Here is a 12088-nt window from a genome sequence, read left to right as displayed (position 1 = left end):
AAGTATCTTTTTTTAAAGAAAACAACATCACTATCTTTTCAAATGAACATAGTATTCTTACTTGTTGTTTGTGAGAGCTGTGAATCTGTTAATATAGAGCAAGTACAGAGACTAAATAACGAAGTTGTGTTGGAAGGGTAAGTAAAACCACGCCCGTGACACGAACACTCGTAACACCCGGTCCTTTCACAACGGCAACGTCCTCGATCGCCGAGCAGGCTTGCTTTTCTCCAGATCTTCCATCAAAATCATATTGCGTATTGCCAGTGAAAGTCATCTCTGTTTCTTTTGGATCACACGAAAGAAAGAAATCGCTAAATTCATTCTGTGTCAAGTAGGCAAATGAAGGTGCCACATAGCAAGTAGTTTACAACAGTCCAAGATGATGTTGATAATTCTTCCGGGTTATATGGCCGTGGTCCATGGCATTCTTCTATTCCTAACGTTTCGTCCAATACTACGTTGGGCATCTTCAGAGGTATGGCTGGTCCTGCTGAGTCCTGCCGACTGACGAGTCGGGCGTCGGAGAGCGGCCTAAATACCGAGGAAAGTGGGCGTGGTCCAGCTTGCACATAGTAGCAGAGAGAAAACTAGTCAAAGATAAAATGTAACTATCGATAATAGTCCGTCATAGATAAAAATCACTTATCGATTCTGTAACGCCCCTGTCCATATCTCGCTTAATTTCAAGGCCTCTTCTTTTCTATTAAAATTATCTTCATGTTTATAAATTTCAATAGCCTCCCTATACAGTCGTGGGTAATAGTTCGTGGTAGCACTTAAAACTGTAGTTTCAGAAAACTTAACTACATGGTTACCTGACTGAAGTGCATGTTCCGCAATGGCCGATTTATCTTTCCTCGGTATTTAGGCCGCTCTCCGACGCCCGACTCGTCAGTCGGCAGGACTCAGCAGGACCAGCCATATCTCTGAACATGTCCAACATAGTATTGGACGAAACGTTAGGAATAGAATAATTCCATGGACCACGGCCATACAAACCGGAAGAATTATCAACAACTGTACCATCCGGTCGTGAAAGCCTTCATTGTATGAGTCCAAGATGAGACCCTTGGACTGCCGCGTGTGCAGTGCCGGCCGATCGGACGATTTGTAAGAAATCCTGATTTTGAACAGTGCATCTGCATGGTCACTGTGTTGCCGTCCGACTACATGCAGATTTAGTGTGAATCACGTACTCAAGAGACTCCATTAATTATCATTCTGAGTTTACTAAGACATATCTGTATCCTTTGAGGGAAACAATTCCAGGAAAGTGGAGCAAGTGAGACGAGTTGGAATATATGTCAAACAATTATCTTTGATACTGGCAATTTCTTGCCACGCTTAACATCCCATATCAAACATATGAACTAACATCAGAAGTGAAATTACAGTTACTTATTTATACAACCTTTTTGTTTGGAACCGAGATTGCCAGGGAAACCAGCGCAGTGAAATCAAAGACGGGAAAAAGAAAAATTGGAAACTACATTAGCGGAAGGTAATCTTTCAGCGATATCTAAGTAAAACCGCACATAACTTAAAAATGAAAAGAAACACTTCATTCAACCACCACTGAAACGATACAGGTGAGCTAGAGAGATTCCAAAGTATAAATCAAAGCCTCTGCACTGAAAGGAAACGAACGGGATATCATAGAAGCAGTGGTGGACGAGTGTCAGTATATGTTTGGTTCACAGGGACCGCTAGCGGCAACGAACATCACACAACAGGATTCCAACAAGAGATAACACCTCAGATTAGAGAGACCATACAGAGTTCCTCACCAGCTACAACCATTACTTGATGAATTCATAGACCAGCAATTAAAGGATGGCATAATAGAGTATTTGGATTTGCCACACAGTGCAAATGTCGTAATTGTGCCAAGGAAATATTGTGACGGTGCAAAACGTTATAGACTCTGTTACGATTGCAGGCATTTCAATAGCAAAACAATTTCGGACGTGTAGCCATTACAGAATAACCATTATTCTGTTCCAGACATATTGCACCAGTTGGATATCGATCTGTGTAGAATTAAGTATTGTACACAATGAGATAGCATACACTTGCAGCATCATTATTTCGTTCACAAACGGCGAGGAAGCCCCTCAAAGTGTCGTGCCTTAGAAATGGAAAACCAAATCCCAAATTCCGTGATTTAATTTGCGAAATTATATGGCAAAAGTAAGGGCAGTTGCTGAAGGCAATAACTCGAACAACCAAATGCAGCCTATGTAGTACTCTCTTCATGCGATTCGTGGCACGGAAAACTTTATCCCGTTAGGGTACAGAAATGATTTAAATCAGCGCCATTTTTCTTGCTGCTCTAAAAGATACTTTAATCTTAAACAAGACACGGAAGATACTCAGTTAAAGATAGACGAATAAAAATGCAACATGGCCGTTTTCAGTATAACAAGGAGAATCCCAGTTGAAGAATTACTCATGAAAATTAACTGAAAAACTCAACGAAACGAAGCTAAATCACTCTCGGACATATCTGTTTGCGCTAATCGAAACAAAAACCATATCAAGGTATCTAAGGTACATTAAGTCTTACCAGGGTAGTGGCAGGTTTCAGAGCAGCAGAGGCGGTTGCCTCGGAAGTCCGTTTTCTTAAAGTGGTGGGATGCGACAAGGCAAGAGGAGGTGGGAAGCGCTCTTATTCACAAAGGAGGAGCTTTGCTAGACCTCTCTGGGAAAGCTACCGATACTGGTACGCATGGCTCAGAGCACACAAGAACATACCTGCTTTCCTGACCACAGATCTACGCACACTAATCCACTGATTCATACCTTGCACAGATTATTCAGGGAAACAGTGAGGATATTGAGAGGATGCTGGTTGGCACACAATGTAAATGTTGTCGCACCTGCGTATAACACACCGAAAATTTTCCGTGCAACTTATACGGTCCAATTAAGCAGTATCAATGATTGAAGACGAAAGTTGGATTATGCAGCCACCCTTCGGTGGTAATTAGAGAATACAAAATTTAAATTTTGTCAGAGTTAATTTGCTCCCACAACAGAATAAGTCTATCGCCCCAAGGAAAGCATTTCCATAATTATGGTACATCAGTTACCACCTCAGATTTTGTGTTTCTGCAGGGTAAAGTAACAAGTGTTCGGTACAATGCACACGCTATTGTCTCCGTGGCACTGCCATTTCTTCTACAGGATGTTGACGTGGATTTTCAGCAGAATACTGCAAGTCAACATATCACTGCTGAAACACAAAGTGCTCATCTTGGTATAGATCTGCCTGACCAGTAAGATCACCAGATCTCTCGCCAACTGAACAAGTGTGGGACATGAAGTGTGGGTGAACTCGTTCTCCAGCGAATGCAGGAACCACACGGATTTGCAACCAAAATGTCAAGATGCTTGGGACGATCTATCGCAGGAGGCCATTCGGCACCTTTATGACAGTCTGTGTGCGAGAATACAGCCTGCGTTGCCGCCAAAGGGGAGTACACCATGTAATGAGTCGACTGCTTGACCACCCTTTACTGTGACATGAATGCTTCATTTTAATTTGATGTTATTAACACCTACAGGGATGAAATACCTGCCACCTCACTTGTAAATAAAATGACCTTGTTCTAGAAGGTGTTGCGTTATTTTTTCTCGCACTGTGTATTTCACATACATTTAACATATTTCTTACGTATCTATAAACATATTTCATCTACTCGTATATCTGTACCGAATTTCTCTGCCGTTTCGTCTGAGTAAGTCATGGACAGTGTTTCAACTTTTCAAGCGTGAAAATGGAATAAATCCTTTAAAGCTTTTCATCCTGCCCGGCTAGCCGCGCGGTCGCGCTGCTTCCCGAGCGGGAAGCTGTGTCGGTCCGCAGCACGAATCCACCCAGCGGAATGGCGTCGAGGTCCGGTTTGCCGGCCAGCCTGTGGATGGTTTTTAATGCGGTTTTCCATCTACCTCGGGGAATGCGGAGTGGTTCCCCTTATTCCGCCTCACTTACATTACGTCGGCGATTGCTGCGCAAACACTGTCTCCACGTACGCGTACACCATAATTACTCTGCCACGCAAACATTTGGGGTTACACTAGTCTGGTATGAGACGTTCCCGGGGAAGGGGGGATCCACTAGTGGCCGAACCGCACAATGACCCTAGGTTCGGTGTGGGGCGGCGGTGGGCTGGGTGGACTGCTGTGGCCTGTTGCGGGGTTCTGAACCACTGAGGGCTACAGCGGGACGAAGCCTCTCCATCGCTTCTAGGTCCCTGGTTTAATACACAATACACACAAAGTATTCCATGTCAACTAAATACATGAAATAAATAAGAGTTGGTCGCTTTTCAGCATTTTTGCATTTCGCTACTTGTAATCCCTATCCCCACCCTACGGCAGTAGAGGTATCGTCCTTTCACAGCAGTTTTACACAAATAAGGCGTCATGCACACAGATTTGGTTGTAACTGCTTCATTCATTCCTGCGCTAAGCTTTTACATCGGTCCTTTTGACCTCACCCTCCACCAAAGGGGTGTTAACTGTGTCTTACTGACACAGTAATTTTTCGCCCGAGCCAATCGATAGACATGCCAAATATGGTAGAAATTGGTTCAAGCATTACAGAGAAACCATCACACGTCACTCTCGTTGCCCACAGCCCTTCCCCCTAGGGATGAGGCGTCGCCTGAACAGTCACCAATAAGCCTACCGACACCAAAATGTCGACACTAATATCGATCTTTATCGAATAGTCTTATGCGTCGTGGCTGCTCACCCCCAACCTCACCCCTAAGGGTGGTAGGGGTATGTTAATGAACAGCATTTTTATTCTGAAGTCAGATATTGGATTATAGGGCGTACCCAGGAGCAGAAATAGACTCAGTTCATACTTTAGTAACAATGAAGAATAGAGTGAAGCTTAAGGCAATCAAACAAAAGAATCAATGCGAAAGGAAGTGGGATACTAAAATACTAAGGAGTGATGAGACGCGTCTGAAGTTCGCTAAGGATGTGAATACTGCGATAAGGAATATCACAGTAAACAGTTCAGTTGAAGAAGAGTGACTCTCTCTAAAAAGGTAAAAAGGACATTTACGCGTACACCATAATTACTCTACCACGCAAACATTTAGGGTTACACTAGTCTGGTATGAGACGTTCCCGGGGAAGAGGGGATCCACTAGTGGCCGAACCGCACAATGACCCTAGGTTCGGTGTATGAGGGTCAACCTTCGGTAAAATTAAAGCGTACATTGAAGACTGGAGGGGGGGGGGGGCGGGGATGGGAATTTACCTAAAGACTTGATAGAACAAAAAACTGGACATAGGAGACATAGTATCGGATTCAGGATTTCAAAGATCTCTTGAGGACGTGTGATAAAATAAGGCAGAAAGGATAGATAGCAAGCATTCCATCGGAATTTCAAAAACCGTTGGAGGAAGTGATAACCAAACGGCTATTGGTTTGGAGAAACTAATACAATGGCTATGTACCATCACACTTTCTGAGAAAATCTCATCCACAAATCCGAAGGAAGCAACAGCAGGTAGACTCGAAGACTATCGAACAATCAGCTTAACATATCATGCATCCAAGCTGTTGACAAGAATAATATATAGAAGATATACAATATGTATAAGAAACAAGAGGGAACAGCAAGATTTCAAGGCAAAGTGCTCGAAGTAAAAATGCTTCGAGACAGAGATACATTTTTGGGCCCGTACTGCTCAACCTACACATCGAAGAAGTAATGAAGGAAATGAAGTTTCAAGAGTGGAATTAAAATTCAGGGTGAAAGGATATCAAAGAGAAGATTCACCGAAGTCATTGCTATCCTCACTGAAAGTCATGAAGAATTATTGGATCTGAACAGTCTGATGAGTAGAGAATATGGATTGAGAGTAAAGAAGAAAAAGACAAAAGTAATGAGAATTAGCAGCAGAAATAAGAATAGAGAGAAACTAAACGTCAAAATTGCTAGTCACGAAGTAGACGAAGTTAAGGATTAGGCTATCTTGGAAGCAAAGTACCATGAAGGATGAAGCAAGGAGGACATAAAAAGCAGGCTAGCACAAGCCAAAAGGTAATTCCAAGCCAAGAGAAATCTACTGCTGTCAAACATAGGCCTTAATTCGCGGAAGAAATTTCTGAGAATGTACATTTGGAGCGCAGCGTTATATGGTGATGAATCAAGGACAGTGGGAAAACCGGAAAGAAGGGAATAGAAGCATTTGATATTTGGTGCTACAGAAGAACATTGAGAATCATGTGGGCTGGTATCATAATGGAACGAGGAGGTTCTCCACAGAACCGTCGAAGAAAGGAACATACACAAAATATTGTCAAGAAGAAGGCACAGAATGATCGCACATACTTTAACACATCAGGGAATAGCCGCCTAACTGTACGGAATAACTTGTTGTCAAGGGTAAAAAGTTCAAGCGAAGAAAAAAATTGGAATTCTTGATGTAAATAATTGACGACGCTGGATGCAAGTGCTGCTTACCTATATAAATGATGCAATTAATAAGTCAAGTTTATACCATATTTGGTTGATATTGCTGTAGACGTTCCTGAGTTATACTTCTACGTAACGACTTATTCATTCCCTCCCTCATTCTTATCGGATGTAAGTTGTTCTTTTACCCACAATGTTTCTTTCCAGATAGTAAGTGATATACATACGAAGTTCCACTAAAATCGATTCAGTACTTTAGGGGAAGATGGGGAATATATTTATTTGTATATACACTGCCAGAAAAAGTTCAATATTTGGAGTTTTTAAATTCACTCCAGATTTATTGTTGCAATAGATCATATGGAGTACATGAAATAATTACATTTACTGATCAATAGCACAAGCAGTTCTGAGGTACCAGGTATCGACCCACACTGAAACACCCATATTAGTAGGTGGCGTAACCTCGACCGGCGGTACTGCAAGCGCTGACTCTGGCATCCAGTCGACTGTACAGACAGCGAATACTGTACTGCGGTAGAGTATGCCATGCAGAACTAGTTCATGTAGTTCCGTAAGAGAGTGAGTCGCACGAGTCACTTGTCATCCCATCATGTCCCACACGTGCTCGATTTGAGACATGGTTGGACACTGTTCGGGTAATTACTGTCCTCTTGGAACAACACATCACCCTTCTGTTGCAAGAACGGCCAAAGAATGGATTTAACAACATTCTGCAGATACCTAGAAATAGTTAGTGTCCCCATCAGAAACACTGAAGGGAAACGAGAGTTGTAACTTATTCCAAAACAAAAGAAAAATTAGGAGTAGGTATTAAAGTCCATGGAGAAGAAATAAAAACGTTGAGGTTCGCCGATGACATTGTAATTCTGTCAGAGACAGCAAAGGACTTGGAAGAGCAGTGAAACGGAATGGACAGTGTCTTGAAAGGAGGATATAAGATGAACATCAACAAAAGCAAACGAGGATAATGGGATGTAGTCGAATTAAGTCGGGTGATGCTGAGGGAATTAGATTAGGCCGGCCTAAGTGGCCGTGCGGTTAAAGGCGCTGCAGTCTGGAAACGCAAGACCGCTACGGTCGCAGGTTCGAATCCTGCCTCGGGCATGGATGTTTGTGATGTCCTTAGGTTAGTTAGGTTTAACTAGTTCTAAGTTCTAGGGGACTAATGACCTCAGCAGTTGAGTCCCATAGTGCTCAGAGCCATTTGAACCATTTTGAACCAATTAGATTAGAAAATGAGGCACTTAAAGTAGTAAAGGCGTTTTGCTATTCAGGGAGCAAAATAACTGATGATGGTCGAAGTAGAGAGGATATAAAATGTAGACTGGCAATGGCAAGGAAGGCGTTTCTGAAGAAGAGAAATTTGTTAACATCGAGTATAGATTTAAGCGTCAGGAAGTCATTTCTGAAAGTATTTGTATGGAGTGTTGCCTGTATGGAAGTGAAACATGGACGATAAATAGTTTGGACAAGAAGAGAATAGAAGCTTTCGAAATGTGGTGCTACAGAAGAATGCTGAAGATTAGATGGGTACATCACATAACTAATGAGGAGGTATTGAAGAGAATTGGGGAGAAGAGGAGTTTGTGGCACAACTTGACAAGAAGAAGGGACCGGTTGGTAGGACATGTTCTGAGGCATCAAGGGATCGCAATTTTAGCATTGGAGGGCAGCGTGGAGGGTAAAAATCGTAGAGGGAGACCAAGAGATGAATACGCTAAGCAGATTCAGAAGGATGTAGGTTGCAGTAAGTGCTGGGAGATGAAGAAGCTTGCACAGGATAGAGTAGCATGGAGAGCTGCATCAAACCAGTCTCAGGACTGAAGACAACAACAACAACAACAACAGCAACAACTTATTGTACCTCAGACCCTGCCTTGTGTTTGACTAGTGTGTTCCAGACGAATGCACTCTATGAAGCCGGCCGGAGTGGCCGTACGGTTCTAGGCGCTACAGTCTGGAGCAGAGCGACCGCTACGGTCGTAGGTTCGAATACTGCCTCGGGCATGGATGTGTGTGATGTCCTTAGGTTAGTTAGGTTTAATTAGTTCTCTAAGTTCTAGGGGACTGATGACCTCAGAAGTTAAGTGCATTGTGCTCAGAGCCACTCTATGAAAAAGCGCTTACAATGTCTATGTTGTACACGCAAACCATCACTTGCGTGCAGGCAGAATCCGTTTCCATCGCTGAAAACCACAGTGTATCATGCTCCAAGCAATCCTCTGATAGAATCAGTCGAGCCACGCATGACAATACTGTGGCGTGAGGGGAAGATGGGCTGAAGGTATGTGAGCCCGTAGTCCCACTACTAATAACCGGTTCACAACACTTCGTGTTGACACGTCTGGGCTGACAAGCCTCTTCGGCTGCAGTCACAATGGCACCGATGTCAATGTATTCCGCCGACGACAGACAGCGTCCGAAGACGGCCGCTCTTTTCAGATCAGTACGCGTGTGCGCTCACAGCGTAGAAAGTCTCATCGCCCAAACGTCAGATATCGGACGACAATCAGTCACATTTAAACAAATTGTCTTTTTTTCGGTTGTAATGGCCGACACGTCACGAAATATGCACTGCGAGAAACTGATAAGTTTAGTCAGAGATGTAGTATGTAGCATCCTGAGGATGAATAATATCGTAATCCGCATATAGTTCGGAAACTATGGACTGAAATCGCTGGTTTATTGGAAACTCCAAGTAGGCAAAATATTCATTGGAAATTTTAGCCATTGATTATAACCTTGGAACGTAATTTGTTGAAGTGACAAGAGTGGCGTATCCTATTATTAAAGTTATTTTAGTCAATCTTTTTGTGTTGTCTGTGTAAGTCCTCATTTCTACAGATGATTGCCTCACCTCGACTGTTCAGTACAAAATGTCGAATCAAATTACCTTCTGCCGTCTATATTTCCAGTTGGTATATTATTTGAGCAACTAGTTTCAGCGCCACAGCACACCGGTCGGCAAGTTACGATCGAAGAGATCGCTGTGTCAAAAATCTTCTTTTCACTGGACCAGAGGTGGAATTTTTCCTACACGTCGCTCAGATGGCATGAATATGGTATAATGTAGTATTGAAACAGGGTGATCAAATAAAATAAATGGAAATTTAGGCGGCTGAAAGTGTTTTTATGTTTTTTTTCCTTTTTTTGTTTTTTGGTTGTGTTTAGGGGACATTGGCTGTATGCAAATTTATTAGCCAGTAGGCTTGTGATCCTGTTACATGAAGTGGCTTGCAAATGTGGTGCGCGTATGTGCTTCCACTTTACAATGTTTTAAATGTTCAAGAGTATCTTATTCCAAAATTTGTGTTTATCTTTCAAACGTATGCTGAATGACAGTCACTGAAGGTTAGTTCACATATGCCTGCACAACTTCAAATAAATTGAGCAGAGCAGATTTAGAGTGCTTGTAGAGGTTCGATTTGAGCTCTATTAAAAATCCGATATCCACATTACAGATTCAGTTCTGGATCAAGTAAAAACAGAACTGACACTTTGACATTTGCATTGTGACGATTAAATCTTTCTGATGATTAAGCCTATACCTCATTCTGAAATGCACAGCTTCAAAGGGTTTGTGCGGTATGTTGGAAGCTGTTTACGATGCCCTAAATACTATTTTAAAAGCTAAGATTTTCACCCCCCCCCCCCCCCCCCCCCCCCGCCAGTACTACGATTTTTTTATTTAGTCTATACTGTATTTTGGAGCTATGCTTCGTGAAAGTGCCCTAAAAGACACTATAATATAGTTGATTTTCTTTATTAAAAGTTACATTAACTAAACTCCGTCCGAACAGATCTTGGAAGGCCCAACGTTATCGACCTGCTGCCGTGTCAACCTCGGGCCAGAGGCGTCGCTGGATGCGGATATGGTGCTGCATGTGGTCACCACACCGTTCTCGTGGCCGTATGACAGTTCACGAGACCGGAGCCGCTACTTCTCACAAGGGAACCTCCCCATCGCACCCCCCTCAGATTTAGTTATCAGTTGGCACAGTGGATAGGCCTTGAAAAACTGAACACAGATCAATTGAGAAAACAGGAAGAAGTTGTGTGGAACTGTGAAAAAATAAGCAACATATACAAACTGAGAAGTTCATGGGAACATATGCAACATCAAGGCCAATAGGATGGCAGCAGCGCCATGGACTCGTGGTAAAGTGAGCAGCTGCGGAACGAAAGGTCCTTGGTTCAAATCTTCCATTGAGTGAAAATTTTTATTTTTTATTTTCAGTTTATGTGACAAACTCTTATGTTTTCATCACATTTTTTGGGAGTGATTATCACAACCACAAGAAAACCTAAATCGGGCAAGGTAGAAGAATCGTCAAGTGTACAAGTTAGGTGGGTCGACAACATATTCCTGTCATGTGGTGCACATGCCGTCACCAGTGTCGTATAGAATATATCAGATGTGTTTTCCTGTGGAGGAATCGCTTGACCTATGACCTTGCGATCAAATGTTTTCGGTTCCCATTGGAGAGGCACGTCCTTTCGTCTACTAATCGCACGGTTTTGCGATGCGGTCGCAAAACACAGACACTAAACTTATTACAGTGAACAGAGACATCAATGAACGAACGGACAGATAATAACCATGCAAAAATAAATAAAGTAAAATTTTCACTCTAGGGAAGACTTGAACGAAGGACCTTTCGTTCAGCAGCTGCTCACGCTACCACGGGACCAAGGCGCTCCTGAGCTCACATTGTGCATGATGTTGCCTATGTGGCCCATGGACTACACAGTTTGTATATTTTGTATATTTTTTCACAGTTCCACACAACTTCTTCCTGTTTTCTCAATTGATCTGTGTTCAGTTTATCAAGGCCTATCCACTGTGCCAACTTATAACTAAATCTTAGGGGGGTGCGATGTGGAGGTTCCCTTGTCAGTCAGGTAAGGTAGCTCGTTACATTACTTCGCAAGGCTGAGTGCATCCCGCTTGCCAACAGCGCTCGGCAGACCGTATGGTTACCCATCCAAGTGCTAGCCCAGCCCGACAGCGCTTAACTTCGGTGATCTGACGGGAACCGGTGTTACCACTGTGGCATGGCAGTTGGCTTAAAAGTTACACTCAATCCGAAATAATACCGCTACCAGAAATCTTGTTACGTCCTTTCTCAAAATCCATGGGCAAGTGTTCAAAGAGCAGTGAAGTTTCCAGTACTAGAATATGAATATCTGAATATAACTACTGACATTATTGCGCTAATATTCACCGTTTTTAGAATGAAGTAAGCTGCTGCGAAACGACAAACCTACCTTTCCTTAATTAATTGATACTTGCACCCTAACTAAGAAATTTTATCCATTTATTATACAATAGAAATGTTGTGACTTGGCAAGACAGCCAAGCCACTATGAGATAGCCGAAAGGCACGCGTTTAAGCTCACGCAGGCTGGCGTGAGGTCTGGAACAGTTAAAGGAGTTGAGTCTAGTAAAAAAAGTACGTAGCTTCTTGAATACTTAACTTTAATCCATAATTGGTGAACATCGGTCTAACGGTACATACATCACAAGATAAATAGCAAATGATAATGGCGCCTTGCTAGGTCGTAGCAAATGACGTAGCTGAAGGCTATGCTAACTATCGTCTCGGCAAATGAGAGCG

At 42.7% G+C, this 12088-nt stretch overlaps 1 pseudogene; it reads right to left on the bottom strand.

Annotated features, from left to right (window-relative positions):
- Window positions 1-11419: 11419 nt before the first annotated feature.
- On the bottom strand, window positions 11420-11537 carry LOC124803501 (annotated as a pseudogene).
- Window positions 11538-12088: the final 551 nt, after the last annotated feature.

Source organism: Schistocerca piceifrons, chromosome 6, assembly GCF_021461385.2.
Source record: "Schistocerca piceifrons isolate TAMUIC-IGC-003096 chromosome 6, iqSchPice1.1, whole genome shotgun sequence".
NCBI classification, from domain to species: Eukaryota; Metazoa; Arthropoda; class Insecta; order Orthoptera; family Acrididae; genus Schistocerca; species Schistocerca piceifrons.
The sequence above is the reverse complement of the archived record's forward strand: the minus strand, read 5'-3'. Positions and strand labels throughout refer to the sequence as shown.